The sequence below is a fragment of the Neophocaena asiaeorientalis genome, unplaced genomic scaffold (genome assembly GCF_003031525.2).
Source record: "Neophocaena asiaeorientalis asiaeorientalis breed wild unplaced genomic scaffold, Neophocaena_asiaeorientalis_V1.1 scaffold250, whole genome shotgun sequence".
In the NCBI taxonomy this organism is placed as follows: Eukaryota; Metazoa; Chordata; class Mammalia; order Artiodactyla; family Phocoenidae; genus Neophocaena; species Neophocaena asiaeorientalis.
In genome coordinates this window covers 1,038,839-1,061,472 of record NW_020172476.1, presented here as the reverse complement: position 1 = coordinate 1,061,472, position 22,634 = coordinate 1,038,839, and positions in this window count along the sequence as shown.

Sequence of the window (22,634 nt, the reverse complement as noted above, 5' to 3'; positions counted from 1 at the left end):
GGTCATGAGTCTGGGCACAGTTAGCAGGATCCTCTTTTTAGATCCCACAGACTGAATCAAGGTGTTGTCAATGTTGAAATCCTCACCTGAGGGTCTGGATATTCTTCCAATCTCAACAGTTATCGGAAGATTGAATTGCCTTGCAGATGTATGACCTTTTTTTTTTGCTGACTTTCGATGGGGGGCTGCACAGAGCTTCTAGTGGCTGCACCTTGGAAGTTCATAGCTATTTGCTTTCTTCCTCAAGGCCACAGGGGAGTATATCTCTCTCTGACCTCTGCCCTCAGAAAAAGAAAACTCTGCTTGTAAGGGGTTCATTTGATTAGATCAGGACCACTCAGAAAATCTGCAGTAGTGTGAGGTCATTTGAGGGACTTCAGTTACATCTGCAAAATCCTTCCATAGCAGTACCTTGCTGAATATTAGATTGAACAGAGGGTGAGAATCTTGAAAAAACATCTTTAGAACTCTGCCCTCTACACTCCTCATTACCCACGTAACTTCTGCACAATCCTCAAGGATCATTTCAAGCCTCATCTACCCTTTGTTTCTTTCTCCAAATTCCTTCTCTGTTATAAACTGGCTGTATATATTATTGTTTTAAATTTATGTTAATGTTTATCAATATATATAATATGTGTTTTTATTTGTCTTGAAGTGTGTGACCCACCCAACTATCCATCCACAACTGCAAATACACACACATATACATATATGCTCTCCAAATTTTGATTTCAATGTACTTGAAGGTACAGAAAATTTTCATAAAATTTCTTTTACATAAAACAAATTCCTTGAATATTATACACTAAACATCCTGACAAAAGAACTTACAGTGTCTAAAATAGTGTTAGACTTAACAGGGTGAGATGCTAACCTTTTCTTGTGATGGAGGAGGAGCTCTGAGCTACTGTTGTACTTAGGCTGAAAGCTCACTGTAATTCCCCCAAATTCACAAGCAGCAGAACTTGAAGCCACCATCATAGGATATTAATGAAGCTCAGTTATGAACTGAATTGGGTTGGAAACAATCGGGCAGCACTTTCTACTTGTCTTTTTCCAAATATTGCCACAGATCCAAATCATAAAGCATTTTACTTGGTAAGTACACATTCAGAAGATGTCCATGGAAGAAATGATCTTCTGAAAAGGTTGAGAGGTCCCATGCTCATTCTTACTTGTTCCTGAACTAATACTTGAAGCCAAATGCATTTACAAATTATTTCTTCACATTGGAAGGAAGAGGGAAGTTAGGATGTGGAAAGTTTTTAATAGCAAATTTTTTCTGTATTTTGGAGTGTCAAAATCCATAAGCTGTATATTATGTCCAAATTGATAGACTACTGAAACAGAAACAAATTTACTTTCACAGTGAAGGGAAACATATTTTCTAACACTCTCATCATATTACATAATAGCAAAAACTGGGATTTAATACTCAATAGGGAATAAACATTTTTATACATGTGTCTTGTTAAACACATGCACATAAATGTTCCCCTCAATTTTAAATGTTCAGAATTCTCTTTTTTGAAAGATTAAATTATTTCAGTGCAGCTGTGGTTATGATGGAATAATGCCTGGCATTACTGTGATTAAACTGGGTACATTAAAGTAAGTATTGATGAATTAAAAGCACAGTAGAATTCTTGGTGGGTGTGAACTGATGAGTAATCTTAATTAAAGGTAAAATGGGCACATTATTTTTGTACTATAAATAGACTTTCGTATTATGAATTACAGAGACAAAGACAATGTGTGGTGCAGTGACACAGTCAAAGACTCAGCATAAGTGAACTAGGTACAGTTATTTCTTCTGGAAAAGAAGAAGGAGAAGGAGGAGGAAGGGGAGAAGGAGAGAAGGAGGAGAAGGAGAAGCAAAATATGATTAAACCATCAACATCTGATTACCTCAATTTACCTAAATATGAATAATTCATACATTTTTGAGTTGGTGATATCTTATTATAGTTCATGACTTGGATTTACACTGTAATTTTGCTATAGTTAAAATTCAATTATAAGTGGATATTCAGTTTGATATTCAACTTAAGCTAAAATATTAGAAAACTGCTCATACTAGCCCAGTCATAGAACAAAGGTAAATTAAGAAAATATAGATTGACTAGCTCCTTCTCTGGTGAATGTTGCATATTAGTCAATTATTGGAAAATAAATTCACTGTTTCTTGAGATAAAACACCTATTTGTTCAAGTAAGTAGAGGCGGGGGTAGAGGGATCAGTAATCATAATTTGTTATACGTGATAACTTCATCTTTGAGCTGTATTCCATTTTGCTTTAATTGTTTGACATGAAGTGCATTAGTCAGAGAAAAATGACCTTGTAGAATGTCCTGTGCTGTGATCTGAGCATCCTTTAGGAGGAGGATACTCACTAGACTCTTAGTATATACATATGTTCAAGATATATTATATAGAACAATTTTAAAATGTAAAATGATTTGCTTCAAAATATTACATTTATTAACTCATATAACACTCCAACCCCTTCAACAACATTTGATAAAGAGGAAACTAATGCTAAATTAAGGACTCAAGTCTTCACATACCAAATATCAAATAGGTAGTAAAAGACTCTGGTTCCAAAGAGCTTGTGCTTTTTAGTATATCCCAAAGAGGTCTTCTTAAACATCCTGATGGTAAACCACAGAGGTGCATGTTTTCCTCTTTCATTATCTTGGAAAACCAAGAAGAGAAAGAGAATAGTATTTTTCCGTCCAAGTACCCTGTTTTCTTTTGATACCTGAATGAACTTTTAGGACTGAAACACTCTTTGAGATCTTCCCTGGGGGCATTTGTAATCACATACACTATGGGAAACAATTCTTGCAAAAAGTTACATTGCGCACACTTTAACTGATCTTTATATACCATGACTAGTCAGACTTCTTTTTCTATTTTTTCTTTTTTTTATATTATGTACAAAAAATTTTTAAATTTTGGACCCTTTACACAGTGTTGGGATATTTTCTTCCCTTAGTATTTTTCCTATACATTAAAAAGTTTTTTTAACTGAGTAGATAATGTGAAATAAATTGTTATTAATCTGTTTTTTAAATTTTTTAAATTTTATTTTATTTAATTTTTTATAGAGCGGGTTCTTATTAGTCATCAGTTTTATACACATCAGTGTATACATGTCAGTCCCAATAGCCCAATTCATCACACCACCAACCCCAACCCCTCACCACTTTCCACCCTTGGTGTCCATACATTTGTTCTTTACATCAGTGTCTCAATTTCTGTCCTGCAAACCGGTTCATCTGTACCATTTTTCTATGTTCCACATACATGCGTTAATATACGATATTTGTTTCTCTCTTTCTGACGTACTTCGCTCTGTATGACAGTCTCTAGATACATCCACGTCTCTCTGAATGACCCAATTACATCCCTTTTTATGGCTGAGTAATATTCCATTGTATATATGTACCACATCTTCTTTAGCCATTCGTCTGTTGATGGGCATTTAGGTTGCTTCCATGACCTGGCTATTGTAAATAGTGTTGCAATGAACATTGGGGTGCATGTGTCTTTTTGAATTATGGTTTTCTCTGTATATATGCCCAGTGGTGGGACTGCTGGATCATATGGTAATTCTATTTTTAGTTTTTTAAGGAACCTCCATACTGTTCTCCATAGTGGCTGTATCAATTTACATTCCCACCAACTGTGCAAGAGGGTTCCCTTTTCTCCACACCCTCTCCAGCATTTGTTGTTTGTAGATTTTCTGATGATGCCTATTCTAACTGGTGTGAGGTGATACCTCATTGTAATTTTGATTTGCATTTCTCTAATAATTAGTGATGTTGAGCAGCTTTTCATGTGCTTCTTGGCCATCCATATGTCTTTGGAGAAGTGTCTATTTAGGTCTTCTGCCCATTTTTGGATTGGATTGTTTGTTTTTTTAATATTGAGCTGCATGAGCTGCTTATATATATATTGGAGATTAATCCTTTGTATGTTGATTAATTTGCAAATATTTTCTCCCATTCTGAGGGCTGTCTTTTCATCTTGTTTATGGTTTCCCTTGCTGTGCAAAAGCTTTGAAGTTTCATTAGGTCCCATTTGTTTATTTTTGTTTTTATTTCCATTACTCTAGTAGGTGGATCAAAAAAGATCTTGCTGTGATTTATATCAAAGAGTGTTCTTCCTATGTTTTCCTCTAAGAGTTTTATAGTGTCCGGTCTTATATTTAGGTCTCAAATCCATTTTGAGTTTATTTTTTTGTATGGTGTTAGGGAGTGTTCTAATTTCATTCTTTTACATGTAGCTGTCCAGTTTTCCCAGCACCACTTAATGAAGAGATGGTCTTTTCTCCATTGTATATCCTTGCATCCTTTGTCACAGATTAGTTGACCATAGGTGTGTGGGTTTATCTCTGGGATCTCTATCTTGTTCCATTGATCTGTTTCTGTTTTTGTGCCAGTACCATATTGTCTCGATTACTGTAGCTTTGTAGTATAGTCTGAAGTCAGGCAGTCTGATTCCTCCAGCACAGTTTTTTTCCCTCAAGACTACTTTGGCTATTTGGGGTCTTTTGTGTCTCCACAAAAAATTTAAGATTTTTTGTTGTAGTTCCGTAAAACATGCCATTGGTAACTTGATAGGGATTGCATTGAATCTGTAGGTTGCTTTGAGTCGTATAGTCATTTTCACAATATTGATTCTTCCAATCCAAGAACATGGTATATCTCTCCATCTGTTGGTATCATCTTTAATTTCTTTCATCAGTGTCATAGTTTTCTGCATACAGGTCTTTTGTCTCCCTAGGTCGGTTTATTCCTAAGCAGTTTATTTTTTTTGTTGCAGTGGTAAATGGGAGTGCTTCCTTAATTTCTCTTTCAGATTTTTCATCATTAGTGTATAGGAATGCAAGAGATTTCTGTGCATTAATTTTGTATCCTGAAACTTTACCAAATTCATTGATTAGCTCTAGTAGTTTTCTGGTGGCATCTTTAGGATTCTCTGTGTATAGTATCATGCCATCTGCAAACAGTGACAGTTTTACTTTTTCTTTTCCAATTTGTATTCCTTTTATTTCTTTTTCTTCTCTGATTGCCGTGGCTAGGACTTCCAAAACTATGTTGAATAATAGTGGTGAGAGTGGACATCCTTGTCTTTTCCCTGATTTACAAGAAATGCTTTCAGTTTTTCACCATTGAAAATGATGCTTGCCATGGGTTTGTCATATATGGCCTTTATCATGTTGAGGTAGGTTCCCTCTATGCCCACTTTCGGGAGAGTTTTTATTATAAACCAGTGTTGAATATTGTCAAAAGGTTTTTCTGTGTCTATTGAGATGATCATATGGTTTTTGTTTTTCAATTTGTTAATATGGTGTATTACACTGATTGATTTGCGTATATTGAAGAATCCTTGCATCCCTGGTATAAATTCCACTTGATCATGGTGTATGATCCTTTTAATGTGTTGTTGGATTCTGTTTGCTAGTATTTTGTTGAGGATTTTTGCACATATATTCATCAGTGATATTGGTCTGTAATTTTCTTTTTTTGTAGTATCTTTGTCTGGTTTTGGTATCAGGGTGATGGTGGCCTCATAGAATGTGTTTGGGAGTGTTCCTTCCTCCGCAATTATTTGGAAGAATTTGAGAAGGATGGGTGTTAGCTCTTCTCTAAATGTTTCATAGAATTCACCTGTGAAGCCATCTGGTCCTGGACTTTTGTTTGTTGGAAGATTTTTAACCACAGTATCAATTTCATTACATGTGATTGGTCTGTTCATATTTTGTATTTCTTCCTGGTTCAGTCTTCGAAGGTTATACCTTTCTAAGAATTTGTCCATTTCTTCCAGGTTGCCCATTTAATTGGCATGGAGTTGCTTGTAGTAGTCTCTTAGGGTGCTTTGTATTTCTGCGGTGTGTATTGTAACTTCTCCTTTTTCATTTCTAATTTTATTGATTTGAATCCTCTCCCTCTTTTTCTTTGATAGCTCTGGCTATTGGTTCATCAATTTTGTTTATCTTCTTACAGAATCAGCTTTTAGTTTATTGATCTTTGCTATTGTTTTCTTTTTTTCTGTTTCATTTATTTCTGCTCTGGTCTTTGTGATTTCTTTCCTTGTGCTAACTTTGGGTTTTGTTTGTTTTTCTTTCTCTAGTTCCTTTAGGTGTAAGGTTAGATTGTTTATTTGAGAGTTTTCTTGTTTCCTGAGCTAGGCTTGTATAGATTTAAATTCCCCTCTTAGAACTGCTTTTTCTGCATCCCATAGGTTTTGGATCATTGTGTTTTCACTGTCATTTGTCTCTAGGTATTTTTTGATTTCCTCTTTGATTTCTTCATTGATCTCTTGGTTATTTAGTAACGTATTGTTTAGCCTCCATGTGTTTGTATTTTTCACGTTTTTTTCCTTGTTATTCATTTCTAATCTCACAGTGTTGTGGTCAGAAAAGATGCTTGATATGATTTCAATTTTCTTAAATTTCATGAGGCTTGATTTGTAACCCAAAATGTGATCTATCCTGGAGAATCTTCTGTGCACACTTGAGAAGAAAATGTAATCTGCTCTTTTTGGTTGGAATGTCCTATAAATATCAGTTAAATCTAGCAGGTCTATCATGTCATTTAAAGCTTCTGTTTCCTTATTTATTTTCATTTTCATTTTGGATGATCTGTCCATTGGTATAAGTGAGGTGTTAAAGTCCCCCACTATTATTGTGTTACTGTCAATTTCCTCTTTTATAGCTGTTAGCCATTGCCTTACGTATTGAGGTGCTCGTATGTTGGGTGCATATATATATATATATATATATATAAATATTTATATATTTATAATTGTTATATCTACTTCTTGGATTGATCCCTTGATCATTATGTAGTGTCCTTCCTTGTTTCTTGTAACATTCTTTATTTTAAAGTCTATTTGATAGCCTGTGTCTTTAGGTTGGAGCATTTAATCCATTCACGTTTAAGGTAATTATCGATATGTATGTTCCTATGACAATTTTTGCAATAGTTTTGGGTTTGTTTTCGTAGGTTCTTTTCTTCTCTTTTGTTTCCCACTTAGAGAAGTTCCTTTAACATTTGTTGTAGAGCTAGTTTAGTAGTGCTGAATTCTCTTAGCTTTTGCTTGTCTCTAAAGCTTTTGATTCCTCCATCGAATCTGAATGAGATCTTTGTGGGGTAGGGTAATCTTGGTTGTAGGTTCTTCCCTTTCATTACTTTAAGTATATCATGCCACTCCCTTCTGGCTTGTAGAGTTTCTGCTGATAAATCAGCTGTTAACCTTATGGGAGTTCCCTTGTATGTTATTTGTCATTTTTCCCTTGCTGCTTTCAATAATTTTTCTTTGTCTTTAATTTTTGCCAATTTGATTACTATGTGTCTCGGCGTGTTTCTCCTTGGGTTTATTCTGTGTGGGACTCACTGCACTTCCTGCACTTGGGTGGCTATTTCCTTTCCCATGTTAGGGAAGTTTTCAACTATAATCTCTTCAAATATTTTCTCGGGAACTTTCTCTCTCTCTTCTCCTTCTGGGACCCCTATAATGCAAATGTTGTTGCATTTAATGTTGTCCCAGAGGTCTATTAGGCTGTCTTCATTTCTTTTCATTCTTTTTTCTTTATTCTATTCTGCAGCAGTGAATTCCACCATTCTGTCTTCCAGGTCACTTATCTGTTCTTCTGCCTCATTTATGCTGCTATTGATTCCTACTGGTGTAGTTTGCATTTCAGGTATTGTATTGTTCATCTCTTTTTGTTTGTTCTTTAATTCTTCTAGGTCTTTGTTAAACATTTCTTGCATCTTCTCGATCTTTGCCTCCATTCTTTTTCCAAGGTCCTGTGTCATCTTCACTATCATTACTCTGAATTCTTTTTCTGGAAGGTTGCCTATCTCCATTTCATTAAGTTGTTTTTCTGGGGTTTTGTTTTGTTCCTTCATCTGGTACATAGCCCTCTGCCTTTTCGGCTTGTCTCTCTTTCTGTGAATGTGATTTTTGTTTCACAGACTGCAGGATTGTAGTTCTTCTTGCTTCTGCTATCTGCCCTCTGGTGGATGAGGCTATCTAAGAAGCTTGTGCAAGTTTCCTGATGGGAGGGACTGGTGGTGAGTAGAGCTGACTGTTGCTCTGGTGACCAGAGCTTAGTAAAACTTTAATCCTCTTGACTGCTGATGTGTAGGGCTAGGTTCCCTCCCTGTTGTTTGTTTGGCCTGAGGCAACCCAACACTGGAGCTTACCTGGGCTCTTTGGTGGGGCTAATGGCAGACTCTGGGAGGGCTCACACCAAGGGGTACTTCCTAGAACTTCTGCTGCCAGTGTCCTTCTCCCTAAGGTGAGCCACAACCACCCCCTGCCTCTGCAGAAGACTCTCCATCACTAGCAAGTAGGTCTGGTTCACTCTCCCCTGGGGTCACTGCTCCTTCCCCTGGGTCCCGATGTTCACACTACTTTGTGTGTGCCCTCCAAGAGTGGAGTTTCTGTTTTCCCCAGTCCTGTTGAAGTCCTGCAATCAAATCCCACTGGACTTCAAAGTCTGATTCCCTAGGAATTCCTCCTCCCATTGCTGGACCCCCAGGTTGGGAAGCCTTACGTAGTGTTCAGAAGCTTCACTCCAGTGGGAGGACCTCTGTGGTATAAATGTTCTCCAGTCTGTGAGTCACTCACCCAGCAGTTATGGGATTTGATTTTACTGTGATTGCGCCCCTCCTACTGTCTCATTGTGGCTTCTCCTTTGTCTTTGGATGTGGGGTATCTTTTTAGGTGAGGTCCAGTGTCTTCCGGTTGATGACTGTCCAGCAGCTAGTTGTGATTCTGGTGTTCTCACAAGAGGGAGTGAGAGCATGTCCTTCTACTCTGCTATCTTGGTTCAGGCCCTTCCAGACTTCTAATAACTATTTTAACTGGACTTTCTACTGGTAAAGATCATATTTTCTTAACTGTGGAAGTATTTCTGAAAAAATTTTTTAAAGCCCACTTAAGAGAAAAAAAAGAAAGTCTAGCTATGCAATCATGAAAGATAATTAGAGAAGTTATTTCTAGTGTGATTTTTATAGCTGATGGCTCCCTTGAGATAATAGTGGGCCTGCGATTCTTGGCTGGACAAAAGTTGGTAGCTTTGTGTCTTCAAAGTTTTCTAGAATGGGAAATTTTGCATAATATGTTAAAAGTCTCATTCTCAACAAGTGACTGTGAAAGACTCAGCTGGCATGATCTGATAGATACTCCAGAGACGGACATTTTTAGTTATAATCATATGTTAAACTATTTTCATGTGGGTTGCATTATGACTTGGATAATTTGAGTACATTCATAGGTGAATAGCTCTAGAGGAGGACTACTCCGTGGTTTATCTTTCAGTGGGAGTGCTTCAATCCTGCCTACCTCACACCACAGATCTTAATACATTTTGGAAGTAAATATTTATTGTTCCTATAGAATTTAGCATCCAAAAATGTTGTTTATCCTTAGCAGTTTTGTTTAAACAGAGGCATAAGTGAATCACAGATAAAGAACTATTTCTAGATTAAGAACTTCACTTATATAATAGCATTGCTTAGTTAATTCTTTTCTTCCAATTTTAAAATCTCAGATTAAACATACTAATGGAATCAATTGACAAATATATAAACAGAATATAAATAATCATAATAGCAATTGTTTTAAGACAGTAAAATAAGAGCTGAACATTGAATTTGAAATTAGAAAAATGTTTAAATTTACCGTATGAACATGTGAAAATTTATTAATTTTTCTTGGTCTCACTCTTTTCATTGATAAAATAGAATTATTAACATCTATGTTACCTTGTAAAAAATAAATGAAAAAAGAAAATAAATGAATGTGTGTGTTTATATTAATCTAATACAGTAGATAGCACTTAGTAGATATTCAAGAAATGGTACCTTAATTTTGTTAGTATATATAGCACATTATAGTTTATAAATATTACTTTCATATGCATTATTATTTTTCACATCTATTTTCACTTTTTTACGTGTAAAGAACTTGAGACTTTGAGAGGGTAGATGACTTTCTCAAGTTTTTGCATATAGCAACTCTCTAAGTGATGGCTTTACATATTTATTCCGCAAATAATCTATGATTTTTACATGTTTAATTTAAACTTCACAAAAACTAAAGAAACTGAGGCATAGAGAGCTTAAGTCACTTTCAAAGCATAACACGGGTAAGGTATAATGGGACAGGACTCTTAATTTCAGCCAGACCTCATGCTTTTTATAACATAACACACTGAACCCCCCATGAAGTCACAGATACCATGCTACATCTCCAATCTAATCCGCATTCCCTCTTTCACTGTATTTTTTTAAATCCTCCAGCTATACAAATCACAGATTGTTCTGCAAACATACCATCTAATTTCTATCATGTTTTGCTCACATGCTGCAATTTGCTTTTTTTTTTTTTTTTTTTTACTAATTACGTTCCTAGTTGTCTCCCAATCTTGTGTACATTTTCCTCTGAATTCTTTCAATAAGCCACCAGGTAAAATCAATCACATCCTCTTTTGTGTTTCTATAGCCCTTTGTACATGTGTTTCTTGTAATACTTATAACCCTGTGTTGTAAGCCAATAATAAAAATATCTAACCACTTTTTAAAAACTATTTATATGATCCAAACATTTTACATCTTTGTTTATTTAAGCCTCACAAAAAACATATGAATTAGATATGATTATCCCACTTTTACACACACACGGTGAGGTAAACGTGTCTAAGTTCACCCAGCTCGGCCTTCTTATGCTTCCTGTTTTCATGTTATATCTTTTCCCACCCACTTGCTTTCACTCTGCTTATTTTATATTTAAAGTTTGTCACTTGTGAACAGCAGATAGTTGTGTTTGGCTTATTGGTCCATTCTGGATATCTCTGTCTTTTAATTGGAATTCTCATTAAAAAAAGATGCTGTTGCTGCTGTGATGATTGTTGTTTATGGAACAAATTGCCATGTGAGCACAGAAACTAGAGACAGAGAAAGCATCACAAAAGAGAGAATATTTTATTTCACCCTGAAGACCAAAGGAAGGAGGTTGTATGTGCATAATGGCTGTAGCATCCCTGACAAAGGAAATAGCATATGCACAGATGCAAAAGCCAGGCAGTAGCAAAGGTGTAGTGTAAAAGAGATATTTAGCCCATGCATCTTTTTGTGCATCTTCTACAGGGGCAGCTTATGCTATCCACTGAAGGCTTGAGTGTTGTTGTCATATTTATACTAGATGAACCTTAGGTACTATTCACCTCCTGGCAGAGCCTTGATTAACTGGGGCACCTTTGAACAAGTTAGTGAAGTTAGATTCACCAAATCTCCCTCTTGAGGATTAGAACTAGGAAATATGGACATTAATATTGGAAAATGGTGACACACCACAAAACATATGTGATGAAGAAAAAAAAAAACTACAGGTTTGTGCAGTCATTTTGTCTTCATTTACAGAGAACGGTATATTCCTTCCAACATCATTTCCATTTAGTAACATGGCATTGACTATTTATTCTGGCCATATAGCTCTATTAGGTTTAGTGCAGAGATGTTTTCCAGATTCCTATGGTGACTTTTTTGGCTACCTTAGGAGGATAGTGGAAATGATAGCCTATATAATCGTGGCAAAAATAGTGTGAGTGAATTAAAAAAATCAACTCAGTCCTTTCCATTTTCTCTGCATTATCTTAGTGTCATGTCTTGAATATTTATCATACCTCACTGGTGCCAGGAACTAGCAGGGTGATACAAACTAGGATGAAAATAGATACTAAGGTGATGGGAGATGATTATGTTTTTATGTGCTTTATAAAGTTCCATAAACAGTTATGAAACTCATAAACAATGTCAATACTGGCTTGATATATTTGGTAAGTGATATTCCATTTGAGGCTGGGATTGACCATATTTTTGTATTAGAGAGAAGCAATACTAATCCAAACAGTTTAACAGGAATGGATAACATTACAAAACAAAGTTGTGAAGAAATGATAAGCCATTTTCTTTATATTAAAAAAAAGTGAAGAGGGGCGTTATGGCAGAGATTTGAATGGACTGTAATGAATCTCAGTGGCTGAAAGCTGATTCAGAATAAATGGAGATAATTAACAGATTGGAGATCTGCAAGCAACAGGTAATTGGATTATCAATGGATAATTTGTTTCCATGGACGTTTTGACTATCTGCACATCTGCAATATTTCATTCTTGTCGTTTTGTTCTCTGAAAGAATGTCCTCAAAACTCAGTTAATCCCTGTATGATCTCTGTAATTAAGTTATTTTGAAGAGTTGGGTACTGCATTTGTATCCTCAAACAACATCCAAAGCCCTAATTTTAATTACAAATGACACTTGATTTCCATTGCTTTTTGACCCTTTGAGATTGAAGCTTTTTCATTCTCCGAGGAGCACAAAGCTAAGTTTAATACCCTTGATCTTTTAAAATATTGACCATTAATCTGGGTCTTTTGCTCCACAGCAACTCAAATTTGAAACTTGAAAATTTCTAATTGAAAGTTTTGCCATAACTTTGAAAGTTACGATAGTGCAATGATAGCCTCCGTGTTACCTGTTTTACCATTTGTAGTCTGTCGAGTTGATGACAGTCAAGTTTCTCCCTCTCTAAGGAAGACGGAAAACCACTTCCACTTCTGTGGAAGAGAAGTTGACAGTTTTCAATATTGTTATGAAAATTTTTGCACAATTCATCCAAGGCATGTAGCAAAATTTCAAACACAGAAAAAAGCACACAATAAAACGAATACTACTAACCTATCAAGCCCAAAGTTACAGAAATGAGAAACAAGCATTTTGTGAGAGGGCCTTAGAAACACCTTTTACAGAGAGAAACACCTTTTACAATTCTAAGCTTTGATTTCCAGACACAAGTGTTCTGTGAAGAGCACATTCTGGAGCCAGACACCCTGGCTTCCTATCCCACTTCATCTCTTATTGGCTGTATAATATTGTATAAGTTACTAAACATATTGATTCAGTGTCTTAATCTTTGAGTGGGGTTTAACAGTAATCCTGAAATGCTAGATTTGTAGAAATGATTAAAAGAATAAAGTCTTAGAGCAGTGTCTCCTCTCGATTATCACTGTGTTAGCATTTATTATTGTTATGATAGTCAATGGAGTGACCATGGAATGTGTGAACTCATAGTCAAATTAAGTTGTGAAAGCCATCCAGCATTCAATCAATGTTGTTGTGTTATTGTCAAGTGTTGTGTTCCTATAAGACTGGTAAAATAGAAAAAGAATGAATACTTTCATCAAGTTCAATGGTCCTTGGGACTAAACCAAAGACAGTAAAATATCATACAGTTGACACTTTATTTAAATATCACATAGTTTATTCAAAATTATGATTTTAAGTAAGAATCATACTGTTTTAAAATACAGCATTAGAACACTTTAAGATAACCTGTACCACATTTGTTAATCTACATTTTTAGGTTCATGAAATTTAAATTTTCCAGAAGGCTTAATTGTTAGAAAACTGAAATAGTTGAAAAGGAAGTTGAACATATTACACTTGTAACAGTCATTTGAGCCATTTGAATATATAAGGAAATTTGATTACTTAATCAGTGTAAGCCCCCCTAAAATAATTGTCAGCATTTTCTGTTTTTAGCAAAACATAAGTAGTAAACTAAAGTACCAGCTTTTAAAATTTGTTTAATATTTAAAATTTAAGAAACTTCTGGATAATCTCCTGGGGGAAAAAAATCTTCAAGGGAATATTTGTGTGGGTATGTGTGTATCATATTTAACAATCATTATCATCTTCAAACTACTTGGATTACTTACTATCATTAATGTCTTTCCAGTCTTAGATTACAAATTTTTTTCTGAAAATTTGAAACTAATTTGAAGATCTATCTGTGTTTAGGTTATTGTTCTGGGAATCATGAATTGGATGTTAAAAAAGGCTTAATTGGTTGAGTTTTGTGGGGAAGGGATAATATACATATGTGTAGTTATACTCTGGAGTCTCAGAAGACAAATTTTATAGTTGGAGGTCAAGAGGACCATTGGTGTCTGGAGCCTTATTGCTCACACAGGATCCCAGGAATATAGAAGGTTAATGAGGATACAGTTACACTGTACTTTTAAGAAAAAAACGATTGCTACATGAGAATGAGGAAATTTAGACTATGCTAAACTTTATGCCATGTGTGTTTGTGTTTTTCAACACAAAAGGCATTCCTTCAGAACCTTGGGTGTTTGCACATCTTATATGATTCTGTCATTGTTTTTTCTTTGTTCTTCTCTAGATTTTTAATAAAATGTCTTTGTAATTGGGATTTTCATAGCTTCTGGCCTCAGTTATTGACTAGATGAAATCCAGGATGGGATTTCTATACACATTTAGAAAATTATTTTGGAGGGGTCAGTGGTTCCCAGGGGAGGACAATAGAAGAAAGGGGAAGAGACACAGCTAACATTTATTGAGAGCATAGCAAGTGCTTTACTTTCTTCAGTTTGTGATCCCTCAATAACTCAGTTATTTCGGCATACTTATCCCCATTTTAAAGATTAAAAATAAAACAACCAAGAATCTGAGATGGTGACTAAGGTCACACAGTTAGTAATTAGGCTGGGTATCAAACCCGGGTGTTATGCCCAAGTCCTTACTCTTTCTAAAAATGGCAAAGGGAAATAAAACCTAAGGATAAAGTCAGATTTGTTTCCCACCAAAAGATAGGCATTTCAGACTTCTTTGAGCCTCTATTTTAACTTTCTAAGAGAATACCTTCATGTGACCTTTACAATTGAATTTATCATGAGAAATCTATTTGCTTATCCCTAAAATGTATGTTATCATGTTCAAAGTCTATCAGGTTGAGTATCTCAATAATTTACAGAAGTCATTTTTTATTCTTAATTTACTTTTTGTGTATGTTATTCCTCTTTTTTTTTTTTTTTTTTTTGTGGTACACGCGCCTCCCACTCTTGTGGCCTCTCCCGCTGCGGAGCACAGGCTCCGGACGCGCAGGCTTAGCGGCCAGGGCTCACGGGCCCAGCCGTTCCGCGGCATCTGGGATCTTCCCAGACTGGGGCATGAACCCACACCCCCTGCATTGGCAGGTGGACTTTCAACCACTGCGCCACCAGGGAAGCCCCTCATTTTGTTTTTGCCGTGTGGTATTAAATAGTACAAGAACCTTTCTTAATGATTTTCAAAAATATATAGAATCAGTGCCCATGGCCAGATTTCTTTGGTTTCACTGGAAGAGTAATGTTAATGTCAAGTGTATGTGTGTTTTCCCTTAGGATCTGTTTTAAGGACTCTATCTTAGGTAATCCATGGCTTTTGAATGCAAACCACAGACAACTGCTTTGCCTCACACCACTGTAACAATACTTTCAGCGCGAAGAGGCCAATGGGAGAACCCAAATTAATGATGTTTGCATCGACTGGGTGTGAGTCTAAACTACTGTAATGGAAATGTCTACACTGTCTTGAATTTCTTTTTCCTACTGGAATTTAAGAAGTAGTACAACTGTTTTCTCAATGTATTAACATCTGTTCTGGGGAGGAGAGGAGATTATAGCTACCTGTTCCTATTGCTTACTCGGTACCAGACATTTTGCTAAATATATTATGAGCATTTTATCAATAGGCCTCAGGTTTTAATTAGTTTGGGGGTATTTATTTGTGTTTTCTTTTTTTAAAATTTCTTTTTAATATAAAAATTTTTAAATCGGGGTATAGTTGTTTTACAGTGTTGTGTTAGTTTCTACTGTACAGAGAAGTGGAGTTCCGTGTGATATGCAGCAGGTTCTTATTAGTTATCTATTTTATACATATTAGCATATATATGTCAGTCCCAATCTCCCAATTCATCACACACACACACACACCCCGCTTTTCCCCCTTGGTTTGTTCTCTACATCTGTGTCTCTATTTCTGCCTTGCAAACCAGTTCATCTGTTCCATTTTTCTAGATTCTGCATATATGCATAATATACGATATTTGTGTTTTCTTTTAAGCAAAAATTTTGACCTAACACTAAGAAGACCTATCAAATGCAAAAAAGACGTGTCTGATGGTGGTTCTCTTAAAAAGGTTATTTTATTTCCACTATTACTTCAGTAGAATTCCTGAGAATAAGAGGAGATGAATCAGAGAGGGAGTGGGGGTTTTCAATGACAGGAAGAGGCTTGGGTAGCACTTGGGACCCTCAGGTAGTTTTGGGATTGGAAAATTGTCAATAGAGTGGCCATTTATTGCAAGTAACTTTCTAGAAAGACTACCTCCTGTGGGTGCAGCAAGAGTTCTGAGGGTGTGTTCAGGCTTTGCAGCAAGGATGGATCTGTTAAAAATCTCTATAGGGGACAATAATTAGTCACAAAGCTGATCAGGGACCAGTCACAGCAATCTGATGATTTGTACAAGCTTTTCTCCCCATTTTAGCCCTGACCGTAGTTACAATGAGGGGCTCTGACAGCCATGTGTTATGATGGATTCACTGTATTCTGCATGGAGACAGTCTGCCCATCATTTTTGCATTCTGTCTCCCTCTGGCATTTATTCTTTTATTTCAAAACAATTCACTTAGTGACTACTCTATGTCAAACACACTGACATCTTTATAGACCCTGCTCAACTTACTACAGATCATTTCTCCATGTGTTACCTTACACACAAAAATTAACATTAAAACATTTTTACTTCTAAGATTTGTGCAATAGAAACAGAATGTTTTGTTGGGGCCATTTCTATAAGCAGTTTCTGTATGCTTGCAAAGTGGAAAAGGCTTAAGAATTGACCCTAGAATTTTTGATTGAGACAGGGCTCAGTAAATAGAAATTTACTATTAAGATCCCTCTTTAACAGATGAAGAAATCTGCTCAATATTTTGTAACAACCCAAATGGGAAAAGAATTTGAAAAAGAATAGATACATGTATATGTATAACTGAATCATTTTGCTGTACACCTGAAACTAACACAAACATTATTAATCAACTCTACTCCAATATAAAATAAAAATGAAAAAAAATAAGGAAATTGGCTTCCTGAGCTGATATGGCTACTACATGTTGGAGATGAAAATAGTTCCATCAAATATCTGGGCTTTTAATAACTAAATATTTAAGCTTTCAGTGAGAGAGAGATGATGCAAATTATTTGATTCTAAAATATTAGTTTCTCTGTTCTTTAAATTTTATGAAGGCTGATGTCTTAAGGCTGTGAAGATTTCTTCAGTTGTAAATGGCTTAAACACAGTTTCTAATGAGGGCTGTGAAACCAGTTGAAACTGAGTGTTGCCTTGGAATTAAGAGGTAGAGTTTCTTTTTCTAGGAATGCACAATTTGCAACACTCAATTGACTTTTCTCTGAGTGAATTCAAGTCTTTCCTTTCACAAGGGTACTATTTATTCTTTGGTAAATGTTTAATAAAGCAATTGAACAGTTATCTAAGTCTTTTGCAGTGTGTCTGCATGTTTTCGTGCCTTGTAATCAGCCATAGTTTGTAAACTGGTAGAGGTTAAGTTAAAAATGTGCTATGAATGTATTTATATCTATCTTTATATATTTTTATATAGTTTACTGATTTGTCAGAAAAGGAGTCATTTCAGTTTATAAGCTGGCTGATTAGTACAATGAAAGAAACATTTAAATTGTGAGAATCAGTTGAACAATTTGTACATGTAGAAAACGTAAGCAATTTATAATCCTGGTCTTGATTTGTTAAAATAATGAAGACAAGAGGATGCAAAGCATATTCCATCCCTGTTTTCTTCATAGCAGCACATGGAATTTTGTAGAAAGCAAAGTACCCATTCACACAGCCTGTTTTTATTTTTTTCCCCTCCCTCTCTTACCACGTGTCCCTTTCCTGCTCAGTTGCTTTGAGTTCAGCCTTCCAGAAGTACCTGCCAAAATATTTAATAATTTTTGATGGCACCAAGGGCTTACTGGAGTTCCTGTATAGGGGTAAGACGTCGACTTCAGGTTTGAAAAACATTCTTGGACTCTTAAGTGATAACTCAGGATTTGATAGACACATAGATCTCATAAGAGAAAAATAAATCTATTTGCTGTAATTTTCTCTACTACCAAAATATATTGCTTTTGCAGGAAGAAAGGGAGGGAAATTCTGCTACAGGTATTGGAAAGAGTTATTAAATAGATCAGTACTAAGAAAAAAATTTCTCTTGTCTGTCAAAGCCCTCTGGTGTTGCCAAGTCATTTTGTATCTGATGTTCAAGAGAGACAGGGCCGCCTTCTTCAAAGGCTCATGAGAAAAGAATCAACATCGCAACATCGAAAGAGCAGAGGAAGAAGGTAATGATGAGAAAATACTTGTGTTGCTCCTCAAATCAAAGAGAAATTTAAAAGTATTAATAAAAAGTCTCCCTGGGAAACTGAACCTTATTGATACTAATAGGTTGACAGCATGATTAAGTGTTCTTATTCTATGTCTTTTGAAAATATGGAAAGGAAAATATTTTAAGAGTTAAGGTGATCCAGTTTATGTTTTTTAATCTTTTTGTGTGTGAATTTACTTTCAAATCTAACTTATTACAAAGATGTATCAATTCACTTCTGTCTGATACAACAGGTGCAGAGATCATTAGAATATGTGTAGCCTGCCTGAATCATATGGGGAGATTACTGAGACATTTGTTCACAGAGAAGAGTGTCTTTCATCTCAGTAGTATATTTTTAGCCATTCAGCCTACAGGAGGATATACATTATCACCTGTCTTCTATAAACCCAGAGAAAATAATTTGTTCCTTTGCATTCTCTTGACACTACCCAAGAATGTGTATATCACATTCCTTAAAGAATAATTTTCAGGAAAAGGTATAATTATGCATCTCATACAGAGATAGAATAAACATGTGATAAACATTGAATTTAACTCATTATTAATGAGGAAACTGAAAGATGTTACAACTAGTTCAAAAGAGAATGCCAAGAACAGATACATTTATAAACCAGGAATATTAAAGTTAAGGTGCAAATGAAGGCAAACTGGCTTCTAACATAGTGGGGGAAGGGAAGGCAATTGAATTTTACCAGACAAACTTAATTTTCATGTCTATAAATAAGAATCACTTTGCATTGCCATGAATTACCTATAACTTAAAGAGTTATCTATAACTTAAAGATATGTCATATATAGATAATGGAATACTACTCAGCCATAAAAAAGAGTGAAATAATGTCGTTTGCAGCATCATGGATGAACCTAGAGATTATCATACTAAGTGAAGTAAGTCAGAGAGAGAAAGACAAGCACCATAGGTATATCACTTATATGTGGAATCTAAAATATGACACAAATGAACTTATCTATGAAACAGATTCATAGACATAGAAAACACACTTATGGTTACCAAATGGGAAAAGGGGGTGGGGATAAATTCGATGCTTGGGATTAGCACATACACTATTACATACAAAATAGATAAACAGCAAGGTCCTACTGTATAGCACAGGGAAGTATATTCAATATCTTGTAATTAATGGAAAAGAATCTGAAAAAGAATATACATATATATATATGTATAATTGAATCACTTTGCTGTGAATCAGAAACAGACACAATACTGTAAATCAACTCCAATAAAAAAATTTTAAAAAGAGTTATCTATAACTTGTAAATAGTTCAGAGGCAGTGAAAGACTAGAATCAGATAAGCAGGAAAGGTACGCGGTTAAAAAATATGCAGTTTTCCACTTGTAAATATCCGATAGTCTTTTATACTTATTCCAAATCGTCTTACACACTATAATGTTCTGGTTGATATGTTGGCTACTACTCTGATGATTTTCTGCATATTTGTACATCTTTTTTGTTCTAGCTAGTTACTGAGCTTTTCAGTTATGAGAACTGTGCTTTGAATATTTTTTTGTCTCCTTGTTATTCCAAATATAGGAATGGTGGAAAAACAGCTACTTCTTAAATAGCTAGTGGAATTAAATTATAACGTTGGGTATTATTGGTCAGCCAGAATGAAAATTTGATCTTCTTGGCATATTGTCCAATAACGCACAATAAAAGATGTTCTTGGAAGTCTAGAGAAGAATGATGCTTGTTTTGTTGGGCATAACTGTTCAGTTAATAGTAGCACTCTCAGCATTGTTTCATGTCTTTAATTTATGCTCTTATAGATTTTTATTGGTGAGAGCTCTTTTGAAACTAGCTTAGCCTAAGCATCCAAAAAAACCACGGGTAGGACTTTAAACCAGACAAATCTATATTCAAATCTAACTTTATTACTTTGCAACCAGCAACCAGAGAGAGAGATAATTAACTTTTCTGAGACTTGGTTCTCATTCTTTAAATTGAGATAATAATACTAATAACCCAGGATTGTTATGAAGATTATATAACAGATATAAAAAGCTTAGCCTAGTGAGGAATGTATAAATACTATTTTCATTCTTTCCCCTCTTTTTCTATTTTAATTTAAACAAATAAGAAAAATCATCAAAATGAAGTCTCAACTCTGCTGAACACCATTCCAGACCTGAAATTAGCCTGAATCATCATAAAATGGATTTCTAAAAAATGCATGAATCCTTTTAGTTTATAAGATTAGTTTATAAGACTACTTTTAACTTAAAGGTTTAAAATGAATTTTAAGGTTTGGATAATTTAAAAAACCAATCCCTAGCTCCCTAATAATTAGAAAAAGCCTCCTTTATTAAAGGGCTTCCTCTTTTTTCCACTGTTAGAAGACAAAAATGTCAGACTGTGGAATGCAAATATTTACTCTCCCGTCCCATTCATTCTCTCTGTTTGTCCCTGTCTGTCTGTCTCCCTCTCTCTTTTAATTAGGGGGATTTCCATCAGCCAATTAAGAAAGCAGATTAGCTATTACATTTATATTACAGAACAGAAAATATCAGCATTCAGACTGAGCATTCAGTATATATACAAAGTTGATCTAACACTCTCATATTCCTTTCATACATAAAAATAGAAACTAAAAATTAGTCTCTTTGAAGGCTTAACTACATGGAAAGAAGTAGTATATGATATTTTCTTTGCCAACAAAATGGGCAGATATATATTCCCTTTTATATGCTCTCTCTTCATTTATAGTTTAGAGTGGGCCTTTCATCTACCACAGCAAAAAGGCAGCATAAGAGCTGCACACTTTAATGTAATTTTAAGCCATGTTTATTTTCTCAGAAATATAGAGAAACAGCAGCAGATTTTGCCCTCTTTGTTTGCTGGTATTTTTATGGCAGCTACACAATTACTCTTTTTCCCTAAAAAAAAAAAAAACCTGCGTCTGCTGAGGAATGGAAGCATTTGGAGTAACTTTAGTTAATGCACTATTAATTTGTCAATTATTTGTCAGAACAATTGTCACCTTATGGCCTCCTAGACATTGCGTACTATTTAGAAACAAACACAAGATAAACAAAAATAAACAAATATACCATGTCTTCTGAAAAGTGTCTGAATAATGATAAACTAAATGCTGAAATCCCCATCGATGTATTTAGAGATGTCTGGGCTTCTGGGGAGATTTTAAGGCACCTGTGAGATCTCACCTCACCTGTGAGATCACTGTACATGAGTCTTCAGTGCAGGATTTTCAGAGCCTCAAAAGTTCCCTCTAAGATCCATTCATGGGAAAAAAAAAAATCTTCAAATTCTATTGCTGCTGATTCTAATCCTTCAGGGTTTGGAGCCCAGAATGCAGTAGACTGTATCACGATTACTTCCGCGTTTAGAAAACTTTCCTAGACAAGTAGCCACATCCTGGAGAGAGCTGATGACAGTCACATGTCCTGCCTTCACAATGATTTCGATTTATGGGCAGCTCAGATGTAAACCAAATCCTCCTTCCTTCTCACTAGTGATAATTAACAATTAATAGAGCAGGAGAGAAGTCAATCTTACAAGATTCCTTTCTCTCCTAAGAGATCTGCATATAGGTCATGTTTTCTGTTTACAAAATTTACTCACACTAAAATTGTGTTTAATACAGAAAAAAAACATGACTACTTTTCTGAATTAGTTACATCATTTATCAGTAAAACCTCAAAAATGTTGACTAATTTCAGGGAAAGGGTAATTTAGAATGGAGAAAACTTTGCATTATCTAATTTTTAAAAGGATGAAATATAGTCTGGGTACATTGTGATTAAGAACAAAAAATCAGGGCATGAGATGAACATGGATTTGGACTGTGAGTCCAGGTGTAGGGCCTGATTTGTCTAAAACTGACCCTTTCATTCTGACCCTTTCTTGGCTCCTACTTCAGTGTTTTTTTTTTTTAATACTAAGTAAAGTTATTGCCCCCAGTTGCTCAGACCAGATATTGTGAAGTTCCACATTGTTTTTAGCCTAACAGCTACGAAGTCTATTGATTTCACCTCCTAACTATTGTTAGAATTTGTTTACTTCTTTTTTCTCCTTATTCACCACTCAGGTCTAAGCTACCAGCATCTCTAGGTGTGCCCTGCAGAAACAGCTTGTAACTGGCCTCTCTACCTTGGGGTTTTGTTGTTCTTTTAATTATTTCTCAACCATGTAGCCAAAGTGGTCCTCAAAATCTGATTATGTCAATCCAACTCACTCTACCTCTCTCCTCCCTGGCAAAAAACAACTACAAACACACACACACACACACACACACACACACACACACACACACCACT